Source organism: Protopterus annectens, chromosome 5.part0 (genome assembly GCF_019279795.1).
Source record: "Protopterus annectens isolate FY-2018-M chromosome 5.part0, PAN1.0, whole genome shotgun sequence".
Lineage (NCBI taxonomy): Eukaryota > Metazoa > Chordata > Ceratodontiformes > Protopteridae > Protopterus > Protopterus annectens.
In genome coordinates this window covers 1,903,338,279-1,903,353,051 of record NC_056735.1, presented here as the reverse complement: position 1 = coordinate 1,903,353,051, position 14,773 = coordinate 1,903,338,279, and positions in this window count along the sequence as shown.

The following is a 14,773-nucleotide window of genomic DNA, read 5'->3' as shown; positions in this document are numbered from 1 at the left end:
AAGGCCTTCTTTAGTTGTGTTAGAAACCTGGGTGGCAACTCCCAGATATGTTCAGAGTTAATTCAAAATGACAAAAACTACACTGAACCCACAGACATAGCCAACATCCTGGCAGGCAGGTTCAGTGCAAACTTCTGCCCCCCTTCCCCCCCAAAAGAGCAAATATCTATCCCAGCAGAGAGTCGCCTCCCTGACATCTCAGATGCTCATGTGAGAGCTGCCCTCTCCAAGGCAAAAAACACAGCATCAATGGGACTGGACGGTGTCCCGGGCTGCGTCCTACATGAGCTCCAAGAAGAGCTAAAACCTCATATAAAGTTACTGTTCAACCTCAGCCTTAGTACAGGATATGTACCCAAGGAATGGCGTACAGCAACAGTGGTCCCACTGCACATAGGCGGTGCATCAACGGACCCTAGAAATTATCGCCCCATAAGTTTGACTAGCCTGATCTGCAAAGCTATGGACCGGATCATCATGGAGCCCATAAACAAAGACAATGGGGACCTGCAGACGCTGGATTCTACCCAATTTGGCTTTGTTAAGGGTAGATCCTGCCTCCTGAACCTGGTTGACTTCTTTGAAACAGTCACCAAGGCCATAGATGAAGGGAAGGTAGTCCACACAGCCTATCTGGACCTCGCAAAAGCCTTTGACACAATACCCCACTCAGGCATCATAAATAAGCTCTCCAGCTTAAATATCAACCCCTATGTCATAAGATGGGTTACAAACTGGCTCAAGGATAGAACCCACATGGTCAGAATTGCGGGAGCCATGTCAGACTCTAAACCAGTTACTAGTGGCGTACCACAAGGCTCAGTCCTGGGACCTCTCTTGTTCGGTATATATTTCTCTGAGGTACAGGTTAACACAGGAGGACTATGGCTGACCAAGTTCGCAGACGACTGCAAACTGGGTGCCATAATCGACTTGCCAACTGACACAGACATCCTCCAAAAGGGTCTCACAGAGATGGATAACTGGTGCTAGAACCATAGCCTAAAGCTAAATGCCAAAAAGTGCATAGTCATCCCCTTTGGGAAAAACAAAGTGCCCACAAATTACCACATAGGTGGTAATCCATTAAGCACGGAAGAAGTAATTAGGGATTTGGGGACCCAAGTGGATAGCAATCTTTCCTTTGATAATCATGTTGCCAAAGTGGTTAGAAAGACCTTCTATATAGCCCACCTTATCACGAAAGGGGTCACATCTAGATCAAGAGAGGTCATTGTACCCCTCTACTCATCACTCATCAGGCCCATAATAGAATACAATGCCCCATTTGGGATGTACCTTACCCGACACCTGCAGCAACTGGAAAGACCATAAAACTACCTCACCAAGAGGATCAAGGGACTGCCCGGTTAAAGAAACTCCAGCTATACTCAGTTACATACTGCCTACTCAGAGGCGACCTGTGCCTGACGTATAAAGCCATGTCAAACCCAGATTTAATGGACATGCTCCACCTCAGAAAATCCAAATCCCTTAGAGCTACGCGCTCGAGGGACTTAAACCTCAGCACAGAAATTAATAGAACATGCTGGAGGGACAGATTTATAACCCAGAGGCTCCCATCACTCTGGAATAGAATCCCAGTCCATGTCAGACAGAGCCCCTCACTGCTTCTCTTCAAGAGAAATCTTGACGAATGGATGGGAGATCGTAGGTTTACCCCGGGGATCATTTCTGCATCATTGCTAGACAGAAGCACAGTAAACTAACCTTAAAAGAGTATAGTAAACTCATTTAAAAGGGTGGCGAAAGCCAAACACACTCTGGCTAGGCTTGTAAATGCCCTAGGGCAGATAGCCTAGTATCAACCTATGAACCTATAAGTAGAAGACTATGTTGAGCTACAAGTTACCCAGAAATACTTTACATAGCAGAGTTATCTGCAACTAAACAAACAGGAGCTGCAAGAAGGGTATATTCCACTCTCTACTATTTTGGGATGAATGTGTGATATATACTATGACAGCAAGACATCATGGGGAACATTTGAGTCCCCCTCTAGCTGAATATAAGAACAGCTATGAGAATACTGTAAACTGCTATGTTCATAGCAACACTGATGAATATACCATATGATGGACAGTTTCTGCACATCTACCAGATGCTGCTTCCTTTGTGTTGGATGCCTGCCTCCTAAGCATGAGTCCTGGGAAACATATGCAGTCTACACATCTGTGTTCATTTTAAAAAATGCGGGGCACCAACATGATGAATTCTGACTGAATATGTCCATATGTGCATGCTGGCAGTAAGTCATGTATCCAGTCAATTTCTATATTAATCTCCTTTGAAAGCACAGTTCTCAGCTATCCACCATTAACACCTTAGGGAAATCATTGCAGAGTGTAAAGGGACAGGATTACAGCTTTAGTAAAAATCTGCCTATGTAAAAGGCTGCTTCTTTTTTTATGTATCATTTGTAAAGTATGATTGTGTTGGGCTGGGGTAGGGTGGCAGGGTGATAAAATCTTTTTTTGTCAAAAGTTGTTCTAGGAAGTGCTGTGGACACTATTGCTGACTTGCTAAAGGGTTGGTTGACAAAAGCCACCTATAAATAAATATAATCTATGCAATTTTTTTTCTCCCAGTTCATTCATCTGTGATCAGAGATTTGTGTGTTACAAAAAACAGGTTGACGATTAGTGAAATAGATCACAGAAGAGGCAAAATGACATCCACTTCTTTTACTTTGGATTTGTTCTTGGATCTCCAAAGTTACATCTTTCATCTAATTCAGAATTTACACACACACACGCACACACGCACACACGCACACACGCACACACACACACACACACACACACACACACACACACACACACACACACACACACACACACACACACACACACACCCACACACACAAGTTGTTGCATCCTTACATCTTATGTATGCCTTCTCTCCCAGCTTTTCATCTGCATGACTGTATGCCTCTGCCACCGAGAAAAAAAATAAAAAGAAAGAGAACTATACAGGTTAGGCATTCATCTTTACATGTAAATTCCTGACCATCATTCCAAGATAATGCAACTTCTGCCTGGGAATTCACACTTTCAGATGAACCGAGCAGATGATTTATTGTGAATGGAATTGTTTCAGCTTCTTGTTACGGTGGGATGTGAAGTGAACAGATCATTGGGGAATATATAAGTAATAGAAATGAGGGAGGCTGGGGGTGAAAACTTATACTGAAACACTCCATTTTTTAGGCCATAGCTAAGCAGCTAAACCAGTTCTTTGTGGGTTTGGGGCAATTGCCCATGCTGCAGCTCTATAGATAGTGGTGTTTGTAATTTTATATTCACCCATTTGCCTTGCTAATATTCAGTGCACCCACACTGCATACATTACTGCTGAGTAGAGATAGTACAGTTGTATAAGTTGAACTTAACATAACATCAAATGTTTGAATGATCACTGGTGCAGTAGCCTTAGCTATATGGGCTTTATCCTGCCAAGGATATAACAACTAGCCAGCATCTAAAGCTTTAGGGCACATTTCACTCACCCAAACTGTCAAGCAACTCGAACTAAGCTGACTAAAAGACAAATTTGGGTGCAAAGCCCTTTAGAGCTTTCCTGCCAGCAGAGAGAAGGAGACTGAGTCATGAAAGGACAATACGAGGAGCAACAAAAAATATATGTCCACACTCTGGCAAAAAAACAAAACACACAATAAACAAGGGGGGTGGAAGAAGGGAGTGGCTACTGCAGCAGTGATCATTCAATCATTTACTGGTATGGCAAGTTCAGCTTATACAACTGTACTATGTCCTTCATACTGATCACTGCTACAGTAACCTTAGCTCTATGGGTAGTTTACCATATCTAACTATACTTGGGAGGTGGAAGGATAAAAGCCCAGAAGCCTCTGGAGAATGGTCCTAGCAAAGCTTGATCTAGACTTAGTGAAGGAATCAAGCATATAGTGCATTGTAAAAGTATCTACAGAGGACCAAGTAGCAGCCTCTAGAATTCAACCCTTTCCACAAAGCCACAGATGAAGCCAAGGCCTTGATAGAGTGGGCCTTAACCCTGCCTGGAATAGATTTGCTATGTTGACTGAATATAACAAAAGGTAATAGTCTTAGACAACAATTTGGAAATAGTCTGTTTTGACACAGGTTGCCCCTTCTTCTTACCTTCACATGAAATGAATAATTGATCCAAAGATGTGAAAGATTTAGTTCTATCCAGATAGTACCTGTGTTGTCTGTGGACATCCAAAGTATGGAGTATCTTTTCTCCCTCATTTTTAGGTTCAGGAAACAAAACAGGGAGTTGGATAGTTTAGCTTAAAGTAAACTTGGATATCACTTTAAGCATAAAAGAAGGATTAGTTATCAGGAATCCCAGCCACTGTGGAAAATGAGAGAGGGATGACTCACCATAAGAGCTTGGAACTCAGATATGCTTCTTGCAGAGGTCAGAGCAATCAGTAAAACTGTTTTAAGAAGCTCAAGTCAGCCAAATTAGCTGGCTCAGATGAAGCAAGTGTTAGCTTCTCTAACACCTAATTAAGATCCCAAGAAGGGGCCACCAGTTTTCTGGCAAGTCTGTTATGAAAAATCTTTCAAAAACATTTTGACATGAGATTGCATTGAAAGAGGAGGATCCATGGGCAGACATGCTAAAATAGCTGATAAATGAACCTTGATAGAGGATAAGATAGGCCATGGGAGAGTAACTCATGTAAATATTGTAAAACCTATGAACAACTAGCCCTGAATGGGTGCTGGTTGTGTTGTTGGCACCAACTAGAAAACCTTTTAATTCTAGTAGCAGGCTTTCTAGCCATAATTAGTACCAACTAGAAAACCCTCAGAAAACAGGTGCCTGAAAGGAATTAAGACCTTACCATCCAGGCAGTTAATTGAAGATGATTGATTTTGGGGTATATCCTTGGTCTTGTGTGAGTTGATCCAGTCTGTGAGGAAGCTTATTTTAATTACCCCTGGCCTATGCCAGAAAGGAGTCACCACAATGACCATGAGGATTCCTTTTGAGTCTTCAGAAGTACCCTGGATATTAATGGAAAGTGCAGACAGGCATATAGGAACATTCCTGGCCAGAGAAAAGGAAAGGCGTCTGTCTTCCATGCCTTCTTGTGTGTTGTCCTAGAAAAGAATTTTGCCAGCTGATTGTTCAGAGAGGAGACAAGGATGTGTACTTGAGAAATTCCCCACAGTTGGATCAAATCTTGGAATACCCCGTGATCTAGTTTCCATTCATGAGGGTCTGTGCTGGTCCTGCTCAGGTTGTCTGTCACACAGTTTTCTCTGAAGGAATGTAGGATGACTGTAAGAATTAATAACACTGTACTGTATCATAATTAGACTGAGAATGAAAGTCTTTATCTGTTAATTATCCAAACTCATACTGAACAGGTGCCAGTCTCTCCTTTATAGATCAAGTCTTGTGTACTTTTCAGAATGAATTTTCCAAACACTGTAGTTTATTTAATAAGGCTTTATTAGATGTTTACAATATCCAAATACTGTTTTTATTAACAGTGCTGATAAACAGTTAGTGTTCAAAGTTACTACACCATCATATTCTGATTGTCCTGAACAACTTAAACTAATATAATCTTTATTTGATCTGTCTTCTGTACAGGCTCGAATGTCAATAATAATTTCTGAAGTAACAGGTCGAACAAACTCCCTAACCTTAACTGAACTGCTATCCTGAACACAACATATTATATTGCTTTAGTCCAGTAATTTTTTCTTATTTACTCTTTTTAACCTTGGTCTCAGACTTTGTCTCATATGTGCTTTATTTACCATTCCATTAAGGAACATTCTGTAGCTGGCAAGATTGTATATTTTCCTTGATAAAAGAACATTTTATATTTTTGTATTTTTTACACACTTTATGCTTATCTTTCCTTTTAAATAAACTGTCTGTCATGCTTGACCAGCAAGGTTATTTTTCTTTCTGCTTAACTGTCTTTTATGCATAAATGAAATGCATCTTATTTTACCCTTTAGCCTGTTTAATGTCTAATAACTACTTTAAAATGGAAGTCCCTAATCTAACAGTTGTCCATGAGGTCCCTGACAAAAATATACAAGGACCTACTTTTGTAGTTACCTTACATTTATATTGCTAACTACTGTATACAGCTTTATGCTACCTGACTCATAATCTGAAAATAAAAAAAAAATTATATGGTAAACCTGCAATTTTACTTTTGACCACTTGGTGTCACTTGAGCATTTATGGCCTGCTTGGATTGAAGTCTTTTAACTTTATGATTTGATTTTTATATTACCTAGATTCATAGTCTTTAGAGTCTTTAAGTCTAAGTAAAAACTGTACGTTATTCTGAAAATAAATGTCTTTTAATTTTGTGGCTTTTAAAGCTGACTAATAAACTGCTCTACTCAACAGAGGCACTTGGAACTAAGGTTGGGTGGCACAATGCCAGAGTAATCCTATGGCTAGGCTTGTAAATAACCCAGGGCCATTAGCCTACTACACACCTGTGAACCTATGAACCTATTAATCTGTCTTTGTAAATTTTTATTTAAGTTAGACAGAGTATGAACTGTTAACCCTGCCTATTTTTTTGTATCTCTGTATTCTGTAATGATAAAGTTACACTGTTTATTATCTATGTTTTTTACCTTATGAACTGGTGCTTTAGTGTACTGTGATGTGCTTTTCTTATAAAAATGAAACATTTTCCTGTTGTTTATAGATTAACATTTTTAAACATTGTACTGTTTCTTTTTATTGTATAGCCTATCAAGGATGATAGCTATTTTCTGAAGACTAATTGAAATCTGCACTAAAAAGATAACTTTATAAGTGGTCTTGAAGAATAATTACTATATTCTATGTTAACTTGTGTCTATAAATTTTTGTTTAAATTTGCTTTATAATACTACTTACATTTTTTAACTTTTATGAATAGTTATGGGCTATAATACTTTACTAAAACCTATACTTTCTGTATTTCAAGTCTATACCTTTACATTGTCTGTTAGTGTCCTTAATTTTTGACTAATGTACAATAATTATGTAAAGTGCACTCTAATCTGTAAACATGCACTGCAATTTGTAAACTAATTAGCAAATTAAGCATGCCCTGTTATGCCTTGTGTGCATTGAATAACTATTACGAACTATTCTTTAGATAACTTATCTTAATAGTTTACTAAACTTATGCTTTCTGTATTTTAGGTCTATACCTTTGCATTTTATGTTTGTGTCTTTTTTAACTTTCTGACTAATGCACAATAATTATGTAAAGTGTAATGTAATTTGTAAATTAATTAACAAATTAAGCCTGTCATGTTATATCTTGAGTATACTGAATAACTATTGCTACCTATTATTTAAATAACTTATTTTAATATGTTACCTTACCCTTAACTAATGACTGAAAATTGTACTAAGTCTATTACAAATACGTCTGTCACTTTACCCTTAACTAATGACTGAATAATGTAATTCTGTTACTTTACTTTTAAACTAATGACTGAATAATGTGAAGTATTTTGAGATTTGACTGAAATATACTATACTGAACACATAACTGAATATTGAATCTCATATTCTGACACAACTGTAATTTACATTAGCATATACTGAACATTTAAAAATAGCTGTGTGTATTCTGGAAACTAACTAAACTAAAAGAATATAATTGTCTGAAAACATGAGAATATTGTCTGAACATAGATAAACTGAAACTAGTACTATTGTACAATTGTTTGACAATATGAAAACATTTAGTGTTACATGAACACAGTTAAGAAATTAACTGAAATATGTTTTTTGTCAGTATTGTCTGAATATTGATAAAAACATAAACTGAAACTAGTATTGTTATATAACTGTCTGAAACACACATAAGTCATACATTTTAACTTTAAACAAACATTGAAGAAATAACGGAAACACATAGACAGTCAACTTCCGCACCACAGCTCTTGCGAAATTTTACTCTGCATTGCCCTAGTCACTGATGAGGTAAAGGAAGGCCTGCTTTAATGTTAAAGTGTCCTCTTTATAGTTAGGCCTTTTAAATCTCTTCTTTGTATTTCTTGTGCAAGGTTGGGTAGCTAAAGTTCTTGATTGTATTTAGTAGCAGGTCCTTAAAATAACATTTGCATATTTAACAATTATAAACTGATAGCATTGCTTATTGCCCTAACCTTATTTACATTTTTCTGCATGAGATGCAGCTTTAACAGCTATAAACTGGCAGCAGTGCTTATTGTGCTGACTTTATTTACATTTTTCTGCATGAAATAAACATTTACTGTTAATAAACTCTTGCAAGTCTGTAGGCAAACTGATAATTTTAAGTGAAACTCAAAGTAGTAATGTAACATTGTGCATTTTTGCACCCATATAAAATCAATTTCTGTGAGTGAAAACACCACCCACTGTTTCACCATAACTGTTTGTTTAGCTGACGTCATTTAACTTTTTAGTAGTACTGAATGCTGCAAGAATTTATTATTACTGTCTACAATTTTTCTGATAAATTGTAAAGCTGTAAATGCATTAAATGGATTTTTGCCATATAGCCCTATGGCATATAGTACTATTGTTAATTCAGTTTGCTAGGTTGAATGTAACATGAGCTGATATGCTTGGCAAACTGCCATTTCCATACAAAACATATACAGTCTCAAACTGATTACATAATGTACTCTTTTATACACAGGATTTGGATTCAACTGTGTTGTCACTTTTACAATGTAGCATGGACTTTAAATTTTACATTCTGTAAACTAGATAACATTATTTTGTCTCTGCCTATATTACAATATTGTTTATGCACTGCAACACTTTAATACAAAGCTCTTAACTAATGATGGCTAAACACAACAATAATACAAAAAATTATTTTGCCAAATTTGTAACTGTGACCCTTTTATTCTGCAAATTCATTTGACTGTTAGTTCTGATATACCTTGCAAGACATAGAGGTATATGGTTACCCTTTTTTAACTAGTCACACCCAATATGTCTTTCTGAGCACTTCAGCTGTGTTGCTGAACTGGAATTTATTTTATCTTTAACCCATAAATCTGCATGTTCCTGTCATAACCAATTCTTTAAAGTCTGTACATTTGCACAAATCTTGTTACTGAAGTCTAAAACAGCATATATACCTAGCACAGAGCTTCTACACTTTGAACTGTTAGCTGCTGTAATCTTTGACCTTTTAAATCCTGACAAAATTACAGTTGTGTCTTTTAATAAAGATTTATGTGTAACTAAAGTTGATTTGTCTATAAACAATGAAATATTGTTATTTATTTTAACCTTAAATGACAGATTAATGCTCTGATCTTCACAGATAGCTATGCAATACATTCTTTTACTTATCACTGAAGTCTGTTCTTCAGTTACACTGGAATATACTTTATTTAAATCTGCACTCTGATTCCTCTTAACTCCCTTCAGTATAAACATTGCACTTGATTCTGAAAATAAGAAACTAGATGAAGCAATGTGAACTTGAGACATTGCCTGCGTATTATGTACGTTGACTGTTTTGACATTTGTATGCTTAATACTGCAGCATAATTCTGTATTTTGAATTACATGTATTACATTCTGACCATCTCTATGTGAAACTATACTACAACTGAAAGTATTATGTTGAACAAAGATTAATTAAGTCTAAAACTGTAGTGACAGAAATAAGTCATAAAGCTGACTCATAAGCTTGCTTCTGTGATTTAACCCTTTTGCATTTAGAAATATTTAACATTCTTGAACTAATAACCTTCAACTTTAAGAGAATATTTTTTAACTTTAACCAAAGATTTACTGATGTTTTATCTGTAGCAGTATTACTTGACATGTTTATATGCAAATGACTTTAGCTGATAAATTTAAACTTTTTTAAGCTAGTAACTAAAAAATGCATATAAAGTCTTACATAACTTTATGGTTTTGGAAGAATATGAGCCGTCGTCTGCAGCTTATCAACCTTTTTTTTTCTTTTTGGGTGAATGACGTCACACTGGAAACTTGAAAGTTTGTGGAGATAGCTGTTAACAGGATTATATCTTTTATGTTCTGAAGGAACACTGCTTTGATTTAACAATGGTCTGTTGAAGTTGTTTGAGGCTTTTCTGAAATAAACACTGGTGATGTGCACTTTGGTTAAGAGCTGCATTGACTGTATGCAGAGGTCATGTGCTGTGTCCATTTTCTGCATGAAGTAGTGCTGTCTTACTGAAAAGTCTTTTCTGTAATGAGAAATGCAGCTGTCTTTGTTTGCTGATAAGGCTGTTGTACTCTGTAGAACACATGTAGTGGAACAAAACACTGCTATTCTGTAGATTTTTGTAGAACACACGTAGTGTGACCAAGTCTGAAAATTAATGATACCTTTACTGAAAGGGTGGTTTGTAGCACCATTGATTACCCTTATTGGGGCCTCTTAGCTTAAGAAAATACATGCTGCACTGGAAACTGGATTTGAAAGGGTTAACTGTCTCTGATTTTGTGATTGTCCAGAGTATCTGCTTGCTGGGTTGCAAGAATTATATATCTCTCCCCAAACAGCAGGTCTGTTTGGGTGCCATTGTAAGAATTTATAATACTGTACTGTATCGTAATTAGCTGGAAACACTGTAATGAGACTGAGAACGAAAGTCTTTATCTATTAATCACTCAATCTCATGCTGAACAGGTACCAGTCTCTCCTTTATGGACCAAGTCTTGTGTACTTTCCAGAATGAATTTTCCAGACATTGTAGTTTATTTAATAAGGTTTATTAGATGTTTATAGTATTCGAATACTGTCTTTATTAACAGTGCTGATAAACAATTAGTGTTCAAAGTTACTGCATGTCATATTCTGATTATCCTGAACAACATAAACTAATATAGTCTTTATTAGACCTGACTTCTGTACTCAGGTTCGAGTGTCTGTAATCTTTTCTGAAGTAACAGGTTGAACGAACTCACTAACCTTAACTGAACTGCTATCCTGAACACAACATATTATATTGCTTTAGTCCAGTAATTTTTCTTATTTACTCTTTTTAACCTTGGTCTCAGGTTTTGTCTCATATGTGCTTTATTTAACATTCAATTAAGGAACATTCTGTAGCTGACTTCTTTGAGAAAAGAACATTCTGCATGTTTATATTTTTTACACAACTTTATGCTTATCTTTCCTTTTCAATAAACCTTCTTTTCAATAAACCTTCTCTCATGCTTGACCAGCAAGGTTATTTTTCTTTCTGCTTAACTATCTTTTATGCATAAATGAAACACAACTTATTTTATCCTTTAGCCTGTTTAATGTCTAATAACTACTTTAAAATAAAAGTCCCTAATCTAACAATGATAGTAGAGTGAGATTGTGCTGTGAAGCTATATCCCAGGCTAACATGGCTAGTTTGCAAAGGGGGTACAACCTACTTCCCCCTTGCTTGATGTATCACATGACTATGGCATTGTCTGTAACCACTTGAAGAGATCCTGGGGACCAAAGATGGTTCAGACAGTTGAATGCCTTGATCAGAGCAAGTGTCTCCTTGATATTTATGTGCTTGCATCTGTCCTTGGTGTCCCACAACCTATGCATTTGTACCCATCCTGAAGCTGCTCCCCAAGCAAAGTCTGAAGCATCTGTGGTGACTGACTGCTTTGGAGCAGGGAGGGAGAAAGAGAGACCTGGATTTAATGATATTTATTGTCTCCCCAAAAGAATTTTCTTCAGACAAACCCACATAACTAGGATCTGAAAAGATAACAGCTATTGTTTTTCTTATGTGGTCTTGCCAGGGGTATCATGAGAATTATAGATCCCATGAGACCCAAAATTCTGAGCTATTCCCCCTCGCATTGACCAAAGTCTGAGTGGAAAACCTTAGAAATAGATCTAAATAAAGATGTATTTTGTCCTGTGAAAGAAAAGCTCTTTGAAATGATGTGTCTAGTTGACATCCCAGAAGCAGAATCCTGTGTAAGGGAGTCAGGAAAGAATTTTGAATGGTCTCTTTGAATTCTAGTTTGTGCAAGAGATCTCTCACCCAAGTGACAGATTCTTGACACCTTGAAAAAGACTCTGCCAAGATAAGCAAGTCATCTAAATATGGAAAAATGTAGATACCATGTAGCCTTCAATAAACTATAATCAAACCTAGACACTGTGTGAACACTCTTGATGCAATGGATAGTTCAAAGAGTAAGGCAGAGAACTGATAATGTGATCCAGAGACAAATTCTTAAAAGATGTCTGAAGTCTGGATGAATAGGGATGTGACAATAAGCATCTTTTGAGTCAAGTGTTACCAGGAAACTTGAAGAGGAAGAAGAGGTAACAGACTGTGAAGTGACAGCATTTTGAATTTGAGCACTAACACAAACAGGTTTAGGAAAGGAAGATCCAGTACTGGTCTCCAAACATTTTCTTTCTTTTGCACTAGGGACATCTTTGAATAAAACACCTTCCCCACCTGGGAAAGAGGAACTGGTTCTATCATTCCTTGGGACAGCATGTGATGAAGAATAGGTGGAAACAAGAGTCTGATTTGCAGAATGAGGAATGACCCCTTCAAAGGAGGAATTTTCTCCCACTGCCATTTGTAACCTTGATGAATGATTTTCAGAATCCATTTGTCTGAAACATTATGTTGTCAAAGAGAAAAATGGAGATTCAGAATCCATTTGTCTGAAACAATATGTTGTCAAAGAGAAAAATGGAGATTCAGAATCCATTTGTCTGAAACATTATGTTGTCAAAGAGAAAAATGGAGATTCAAGACTTTCTGGAAGAGTAAAGGTACCAGGGTGGGGAGGGGGTCACAGGGTCTCTTGAGAAGTCATTCAGGCTTGATGGACTGCCCTTGGTTTTGGGAGGTTTGTGACTTCTTTTTGGAACACCCTTGCCATTTTTTTCTTAAACATCCATTTACCTGAATTCTGTTTGGGCTGTTTTTGCCATAATTAGATGAGGAGAAAGATAATCCCTTGGACAATTTAGAAAAGAGGGACGAAAAATCTTATAGATTCCCTGAATCAGCATGCCCTTTCATCCCACTATGATCACCTTTGCAGCAGAGGGGCCAAACACTAAATATCTGTTCAAGGGAGAATTTAAAATCTCATTTTTACATCAACTGGGAGGTTCTGATAATTTCCATGCAAACCTCCTTAAAACAGTTCCAGTAGCCATACCCCTGGAAGAAGTATCAACAGTCATACACACACTACAAACAATGAGTAGTGATCTGTGCGATTGAAGAAACAAAGTTATTTAAAGCAGATTTTCTTCACAAGAAAAAAAATGTAGATAAACATTCCTTATATGTTTACATATTGTCAAAACAAACTTTAACATATGAGCCTGACAATTCAAAAAAATCTAAAAAAATCAAAATAGCAGAAGTATACATTTTTTTCTTATACTTAATAATTTTCTCATCCTTACCAGAAAGAGTAAGATTGGAATTGACTAAGAGCATAGCAGCAGTGGAGTCAACTAAGGCTATAGCTACTGGGTCAAGTTTGGGAATACTGTATAAAAACTTAAAAGAATGAGTAACTTTATATATCCTATCTGCCTTTTTAGGTATACCTGGCTGACTATCAGGAAACTGCAGGAGAAAGACACACATCCTGCTGAGAAGACAGTAGAATGGCTGCAGGTTCTGGAAAATCCTTCTAATACAACTCGTAGCATTTTCTGAGGGACTGGGAAATCTCAGTGTTCTCTCACGGAAAACACTGACACATTCTAAAAATAGTCTCATAGAAAGAGAAATCCTCACAGTGAGAATCAGAAACTGAGCTCCACTCTGAGTCTAAAACATAAATCTGTGGACAAAACCCTGAATTCATCCCTGCATCTTCCTGTTCAGATTCAGAATCTTGAATCTCTTCAGGGAAAAAAGGAATATTTCTTTATTTTGCTAGAAACCACTTTACAAGAAGCCTGAATTAAATCCCAAGTCAGTCCCAGTAAATTACTGCTATCCAAAGAAATTTGTGGAGGAGTAGATTCACGCTTTGTATCAAGAAAAATGGAGCAAATCATGATACTAGTGGCAGCTGTTGCTTCCCCAGGGATGGGCACAGCATTCTGACACAATAGAAAACCTTCTCATTTCCCTCCCTCTCTCAGGACTGAAAAGAATGCCTCTCCATTGCCCACTGAGGGGACTCCAACAATGCAAAGGATGCTGCTAACTCCCAGTCCATAGTGGCTGTAGGTGCTACACCAGAGGGACCCAGGGTAAACGATGAGTGCTTAACTTCTTCTTTTTGTGGCGGTAGGTTGACTGCTCCATGGTCAAGCCAAAACGGTCCCTCTTTCTTAAGGAAGACAAGCACCAAATGCAGGTAAACTGTAAGTCCACAAAAGTTACTTTTTTGATAGAAAAAATGCAGCAAAAAGCACTTTAAACCACTATGGCAGCCCCATAATAGAAAAATAACACAACTTCTCCACAGAAAATACATTTTCAGTTTGTATACATACTTTTAAACTGACAGAAGAAACGAGTGCTCCATTTAAAAGAATGTTACAGTCTTAAGACAGTCCATTAAATATTAACACTCCTAGCTTTAAAATAACTTTTCTGAAGATGAAAGTAATAAGGCATCAACAAAATGTAAGGAAATGTAAGGTTTTTCCCCAAAGAAAACTTATCTGCCCAACAAAGAAAAGCACAAGCAGACCGTCGATCCTCAAAAGCCTCAGAGCAGTGTAGTCTTTGACTGCAGTAAAAACCTTAAGGGCTTCTTGCCCAAACTTGTC